The sequence below is a fragment of the Salvia hispanica genome, chromosome 1, assembly GCF_023119035.1.
Source record: "Salvia hispanica cultivar TCC Black 2014 chromosome 1, UniMelb_Shisp_WGS_1.0, whole genome shotgun sequence".
Classification (NCBI taxonomy): Eukaryota; Viridiplantae; Streptophyta; class Magnoliopsida; order Lamiales; family Lamiaceae; genus Salvia; species Salvia hispanica.
Window position 1 is genome coordinate 45,461,592 of NC_062965.1, and position 7,921 is coordinate 45,469,512.

The window sequence follows — 7,921 nt, forward strand, 5'->3', positions numbered from 1 at the left end:
TAAACGTGGTGGAGATGAAAAGCACCCTGCGTTTGGCCCTTGTACGGTTCGTTTTCCTGCAGTGCTGGTACCCTTGATTGGATACGAGGAATGATTTGGAGGAGATGAAATGTTAATGCATGAACAACTGTAGCGAACTGTAGTGAAATCATTGTTTACTTTTTTAGACTTTAATTTTTGAATCAGTGTTTTAGTTTAACGATGGTCTATTTATCGAGACAACTAATAAATTAGATCAAACCCTACTAAACCATAAGCATCATTTGAGATTGGAAATATGTTTATTGGCTTTGTGTTAAAGGACAACTAGATCATTACTCGTTATTTATTTGGGTAATTAATTTACTGGTAGAGGCGGCGCATGTATCATACTATTGGTATAGCAGTTAAAAGGGCTCTCATAAAGTCTTAATAATGATTTTGGGTATATTTAGATTGGACATTATATTTTATTTCAATTTAAATACAACAAATTTCTATAATATGTTTTTAATCATGAAAAAAGATTGAGGGACTAATTGAAACTAATGTTCTTTTGCTTTTATATCAATTTTTGAAAAAGATGAATTCCCACGTCTCTCTCTACTCTCAGAATTTACAATATTAATAATTCAATATTTTATTTGAAGGTTTATCTATTAACTAGATCCTTTTTGTCTTCTTTTTGTCTTTTGACCTTACAAAAATTACTAAAAAAGGCAATCTCAACAGCTTATATGTATGGAGGAGCGGCGATGGTCCACTTCCTAGTAGTCTTGAAATTAAGAACTAAAGCACATTAAAATGTTGATCTATATCTTAGTCTTAAAGTGTTTTTGTTTAATTTCTGAAGTCCATACAAATTAATGACTATTTACGAAGTAAAATATTACTCCACCCGTGTCTTAAATTTGTCACATTTTGACCGCACGGTTTTAAAGAAATGAAGTGGAAAATGAGTTGAAAAAGTTAGTGGAAAATAGATTATATTTTTAAATATAAATTTTATAATAAAATGTAAATAAAAATTAGTTAATGGAATGTGTTGTCTATTGCCAGAAATGGTAAAAGGTGAAATATGACAAATTTCGTGGACGAGTGAAAATGAAAATATGTAAAAAATTTCATTGACTGAGGAAATAATAACGTACAGTACTTCTTTCTAAAAAGATAGGAGCAGTAATTTTGGATAACATTAATAATAATTTCAACTGCACTAAAGTACTCCATCTCCTTAAATTAAATTACTTTGTAATTGTCCAAATATGATGGAGAGTCGAAAATGTTCTTCTTAAATTATTTCTAATAATGAACGTCGAAATTTTCTTTCTTAGTTCGTATTAATTAAACAAGCCCATTAAAAATATATTGACATCTACGTCAGCCCAACCTAGACTTTTAAAATATTTTAACACTTTTAAGAAGTAATTTCAAAGAAACTCAATTTTATTTTAATAAATTAACTCATTTAAAATGAAATTCTACTTTAATAATTACACCTATGATATAAATTTTTTTGCTATTTAGTGGTGGAAATATCCGTCACTAAATCTCATATTTCTGCCAGTGAAGAATTAATTACTGGCGGATTTAGTGGCAGAACTGAACCGCGACAATATATACCCGCTGCTAAAATCTAAAATATAAGTGGCGGAAACTTTTCCGCCAGAAAGGTAGTGGCGGATTACCCACGGAAAATAGTTCGCCACAAAAGTTCTGCTAGTAAAAGAGAAAAATATTTATTTATCATTTTTTTATAATTTTACTTCTATAATTCAAACTTACAAGCTCATTATTCATATTGGAATTAATTGAAAAATATAATCCACAAGTTAGTAAAAATATGAACTATTCTCATTTTGGTCCATTCTTTAAAATTATACACTTTCTATTTTAGGAAATATTTTTTCTCTACCGAGTTGAGACTCAGCTAATAGTACTTCAATCACTTTTAGTTTTCTCTCTTGCTTTGCAATTTGTGCATTAAAATTTGTGCCCCTTCAAAAGTTTATATTTTTAAGGGATGGATGGAGTAAGATTTAGGATGTCACTGACTTAATGTTGCCATTTTCAAAATATAGATACCCCTAGATTGTACTCCCTCCGTCCACGAATAAGAGTCCCGTTCACTTTTTTGCACTTGCTTTATAAAAATGATAATAAATAGTTAAAGTGGAGAAATGATAAAGTAAGATTAAGAATAATGTTGACAAGACTCTTATCTACATTATTCTCTATCTTACTTTATCATTTCTCCACTTTAACTATTTATTATCATTTTTACAAAACAAGTGCAAAAAAGTGAACGGGACTCTTATTCATGGACGGAGGGAGTAATGTATTATTATAAAAAAAAAAATTCTAATTTTGTGATATTGTCTCATACGATTCCACAGTGTCAATTCTTAGAATTGCCACTACAACAAGTGTCTGATTAGGATGGGGATAGTGGCGACTTCGATAATTAGAATTTAGGGTTTGAGCCCCCGACTTTCTTCTTTGTCGAGGATTGATGATGGTGGAGTGAGGAGATACATAGATATTTTCGAACTGACACTGCAACCATGATCGATAGGTATCCAAAGCATATATGAATCGTAATTTTATGCTTTATATCTACGAGGTATTGACTGAATCATTGCTATATAAGGGTCGAACCCCTATCGAGCAAGCACCACAAGTTCTGTAATAAGGAGAATGCATCTCCTACTGCAAACCACAAGTACGGGTTGTTGTTGTAAAGATGGATTGGGACTTGAGCAGTTGGATGTAAAAACCGCATTTTTGCATGGGAGTCTAGAGGAGACTATCTATGTGTTTTAGCCAGAAGGGTTTGTTAAGCCAGGAATGGAAGACAAGGTGTTCCTACTTAAGAAAAGTGTACATGGCCTCAAGCAGGCTAGTAGACAACGACATAGGAAGTTTGATAAGCATGTGCTGAGAAATGGATTTGTGAGGTCCAAATATGATGGGTACGTCTATATAAAAAGGAAGAAAGGAGTTGTTGTTGATTACTTGCTACTAAACGTAGATGATATGTTGGTGGCAGGTGCATCAAAACAAGAAGTTCAGAGAGTGAAAGATGATCTAAGCTCAGTTTTTGACATGAAGGATTTAGGTGGAGCCAAGCGAATTTTGGGTATGAATATAGTCAGAAAAGGAAAAAGAAGGAAATTTGGCTAAAAGATTAATCAAAAGGTATCAGAATGGAAGATTCTAAAGTGACACGAACCCACATGGCTCAACATTTCAGATTGTCCGTGGAACAAGCACCAAAGAGTGAGAAGGAAAGGCTGGAGATGCAGGCAATCCTTATGCAAATATTATGGAGAGTGTGATGTATGCCATGATTGGGATCAGACCAAATGTGGCCCAAGCAATTAGCACTACTAGCAGATTCATGAGCACCCATGGTAGAGATCATTGGCTATCTCAAAGGTGGATTCTCATATATCTCAAGGGAGCTAGGTGAAAGGGATGGGGTTTGCACGCGTGTTATTTTCACATGTACCTTTCTATTCAACAAGATTTATAAGCTCCCACTTTCCAAAGTACTAGCATATGATAAGTTAGGGTGTCGAACCCACGAGGAACGATAACATCCGTTATGTATTTCTACAATTAAGAGGTTTTGGCGATGCCGCCATACTTTAAATTGAGAGTAGGATATGGAATACGAAATATAAACAAGACTTAAACTAATGTGGGAACTAGAGTGCAATTAAAATAAAAGTAGAGAAAGCAATTAACATGGAACGTGAATGGAGAAATTTGTCAAACTAAGCAACTCATACATAGTGGTGATGCACTTTTTATTAGCACTATAAATAGCTGCAAGTATACAGAGTGGGAATAGTATAACTAAAGGTTAGTACCAGATATCAATCACGGAGAAAACAGACACAGACTGTCTATCCTCTACTAAAACTCAATTACTATTTGGAGAACCAAAAGATTTTTGATTTTTGAAAACAAATTTTGAAAGCAATAAACAACTAATTATAGATAAAACACAGAGATAGAAGTATAGAGATAAGAGAATTCCAGGGATGTGCGTTCACAGTTATGGTTGTACAAATTCCCACTATAATACCCTAGCTGTAGCACCCGCTTCTTTTATTATCTTTTCATATATGTTAACGTCGAACTAGAAATCTATCGTTCTCTTGTTTCGTGAAAATAAATGGAACTCGAGCCTTTGATGAACTTAATAGTGTTAATTGCAAAGTAAAAGTTAAAGAAATAATCAAACGAACTAAACCAACTAATGTACGTTGCGGAATAAAAAGGAATGCTATTCAAGTGTTCCCGAAAGAAAAGGTCCACATAATGCCCAAAAATTTGTTTCTTTGGAAGTTCATGATGGTCTTACAAAAGGATGGGATGGGATATTAATGTTACAATACTCTTGAATGAACCAAAAGCTCAAGGAAATAAAGTCTAGGGTAGCTTGCACTTGGACTTCTTTTCCCGAGCCCACGCTGCACTATCACCGCGCCATATCCGAACGAGCCGTCGAGCCCGGGATAGCATGGCCCACGTCTCAAAGCAGCAGCAAGGCAGCCAAGCCTTTTCTTTCACCTACAAAATAAGTAAAAAAACAAGTTTAGTGGCTAGGAATCAAAAGAAAATAAAGGGGGCTATTAATTGAAGAAAAGAACAACATTTCCCTTAGTTATAGAGGACCAAGGATTTGCCATAGAAGGCAAGTCAGCCCTGCAACAACTATTGCACATCAGCCATTTATTTCTCACGAGTACATACTCCATAAACCACCAAAAGAATAGCTAGCAAGGAGCCAAAGAGTCCAGATTCAATCTCTGCCAAAATCCCAACAAACCCCAATTTATAACTAGTACTAGTTACTCATAAAGATGCAAGTTTTGCAGCCATGAAGGAGAGACAAGGAGATCACTAAAAGTGATATTTTCTGCAGCATGACAACAAACGATGCAGCAGCCATTTAAGGCTCAAGAGTACACCACAATTTGCCTATAAATCCCCCTCCACACCACACACCAACTCCTTTCACCCACACTTCAAATTTTCAGCAAGATAGAGAGTGAAGAGTGGCACATAGCCGAGAATTTCAACAAAGACAGCCACTCCTTCAACCTTTCCAGAGGTAATACACCTCCACCCCTTTCTCTCCTACAAATCAATTTTCATGTCATCTTATAGAGGCACCACAATTTAAGAACCACAGCCAATATGACACAAGCACACCCCCTGCCCTTGTTAGAACATCATGCTAGCTCAAGAATATAGAACCATGGCTATAGGAATCTCATGACAGTAGTAGCATTCTTAGAGCTTAACACATAATTGGAACAAGAGCACAATAGGCTGCCTTTATGCTAATTTTCAGTAGCAAGCTATAACCTTTTCAAGATCAACACTTTAGCCCCAAAATCGAGCTCATTCCAGTGAGCTAGTTTTATCTCAGAAATCACAAACTCAAATCACAATAATCAAAAGCCACCAACATAACTACTGCCTAAATCTCAACAAAATTCATAGAAATGAAAGGGAATTGAGAACGTAGCTTAAAGAACGAGGGGATCCCTCGGAGACCACCGTAGACGGCAACGGGGACCCCACGAGCGGCAGGTTACCCGGCTGGACAGCTCCGGCGACGGCTCTAAAGTACCCGGGAGACAGCTTTGACAACCTCACACCTCTAATCCATCACTAAAGCCACAGCCTTTGCAAACCTACATAATAGTTTTTGCAAAACTTGTAAACCTAGACAAAATTTTAAGAAAATAAAGCAAATGTAAAGGGGAGTCAAAATTCATCCTCTCACCTGTCGATAGCCGGCGGAGCAAGGCGGGGTGGAGGCCGAAGCTGCCGCCGGTGCATGCACACTAGCGGTGGCAGTTCTGTACAGAGGAGAGGCGGCGACCGACGGCGGCATCGATTCCAAATCCTCCAGCAACGACAGAGGCACGAGATCGTCGCCAGTCAATAGATGGCGGCGTTGACGCCGAGATGGCGGCGAGCGGGTGAGGCGGCGATGCCGCCGAGAGAGAAGAGAAAGTTGGAGTAGGGTTTTGAGTTGGTTTGCAAAAATGAGGTTGAGAGAGAGAGGAGGGGAAAGCGGCTGAGTCTCCGGCGACGCACGGGGAGGCGCCGATCGGAGCGGCTGGCGGCGGAAGGTGAGGAGGCGCCGCCGAGCTCTCTCTCTCTCTGTTTTAGGGTTTCGAATTAGGGATGGGAATGAGGGAGAGACGATGGTTTTGTGAGATGTTTTGGGCTTCTCCCTTTTATTTTTTGTTTGGGCCTCTCCTTATTCTAGAGTTTGGGCCTCATATTAATTAAAGAGATGGGCCAGTAGAGTATGTATAAATGTCTTGGGCCACTAATTAAATTAAAGTAGGAATTTAATTAAATCATGGGCTTTGCTATACTACGGATTTATTAATTAAGAGTCCGAAAGTTAACTCCACGAAGATAAGTCTAATTTTTCCGAAAATTGGCAAGAGTGCTCAAGTGATTAATTTTAAGAAATTACGATACGCTAACGAGTATTTTAGACCGCGAGCCAAAATTTTAGTATGTTTAAATAAATGGCATGCGAGGTAGCACCCTCTAGTTAAGTGAACAATTCCTCTAATTTAGTTAAATCTACTGATTTAATTAATATTCAAGGATTCTAGGACTCTTCTAGAAAATTTAAAGGAAGAATAAAATGATCATCGCACTTAGGATGCATTCATGTCTAAGCTTAATGGATATCTCAAAAGTCTAATTAAGTATCTTTTTACTTTCCTAAAGGGACGTCTTCGAACGTCATCTAAGACCAAGTTAAGGAAATTCCGGAAGGAGCTTTAGCTTTTGAGGTGGGCATCCATTCGAAATGTGATTTTAGTATGAAAATGTGAAATCCTTGTTTAAATATGTTGTCATGCCATGTTTTGTTTTATGATTACCTATCTGCTTGGCTACGCCAATTTATGTTAAATCGAATTCGGGTCCCAGTAGGGCCGCAAACCCTACTCGGACTAGTGTACACATAAGGGGACCGTGAGCTAACAAAAGGGGTTGGCCGGTCCAGTGACCGTCGTGGAATGTGGCCACATTCCCGGTTCACACAATGATCAGATATGGTATATCTATGATACGTGATTGCGCAATCAAAATTCTTATGAAAGGAAAAGTACCCCGTGAATCTCTCAACTGTGGCTTGACAATTAAAATCAAAACTGTTTTTGGCAATGTGCTCACTGAGTATATCAAATACTCAGCCCTGCATGTTTCTTTTTAAATGTGCAGGTTGAACGTGGACGGGCAGGCGATGGTGTTGGGTATGAATCCTCGAATAAGTCAATAGGTAGCCCAGGGTAGTATGTCTCCATACATACTGCCTTGTCTTGGACGTTTCCGCTGTAATAGGATTCTATGTTAGAAGGATTGTGAACCTAGACCGCACTCTGACTTTATGTTGTCCCATTTCACTTTCACCTGCGAGACTTTTGTCCTAGGCTTCTTCTTTTAAATCATGTTTATTTTTCATCCCTTGACTCTAAGGTGCTAATGAATCACGTTTAGATGCAGTCACTATCATTAGGAAGTTTGTGGTCGTGACACTAGCACAGTTCTTACTTTCATAGAACGAGTCACCTAGTTTATGCTCATGCGATGCAAACGTTGGTTACAAACATTAGGGTTGTCAATCATAAATACGTAACTCCTAAAAGCTCCTAAGACCTTTGAAAAGTCCTCACTCTCAATTAATAGTGCCGTTTTTAAGGAAGCTAATTGTAGTGTCTATTAAGTGGATCTAACTCGCCAACCTCCTCTCACGATTATGTAGCAATTTATATTAATTCATCACAGAATGTGTCACTCAAACATGAAGCATAATCCATTAACTTAAGGAAGAAACAAAGTAAGAACAAAATGAATATTAAATAGAAAATGAATTGTATAACCAAAGTCG

The 7,921-nt window shown here is 37.4% G+C and overlaps 1 long non-coding RNA gene across 1 annotated transcript; it reads right to left on the reverse strand.

Annotated features, from left to right (window-relative positions):
* Positions 1-4,282: 4,282 nt before the first annotated feature.
* Positions 4,283-5,689, reverse strand: LOC125216720. Its single transcript, XR_007175448.1, has 2 exons — positions 5,595-5,689; positions 4,283-4,560 (listed from the first exon to the last, which is right to left on the reverse strand). It is a non-coding gene; the product is annotated as an uncharacterized LOC125216720 (long non-coding RNA).
* Positions 5,690-7,921: the final 2,232 nt, after the last annotated feature.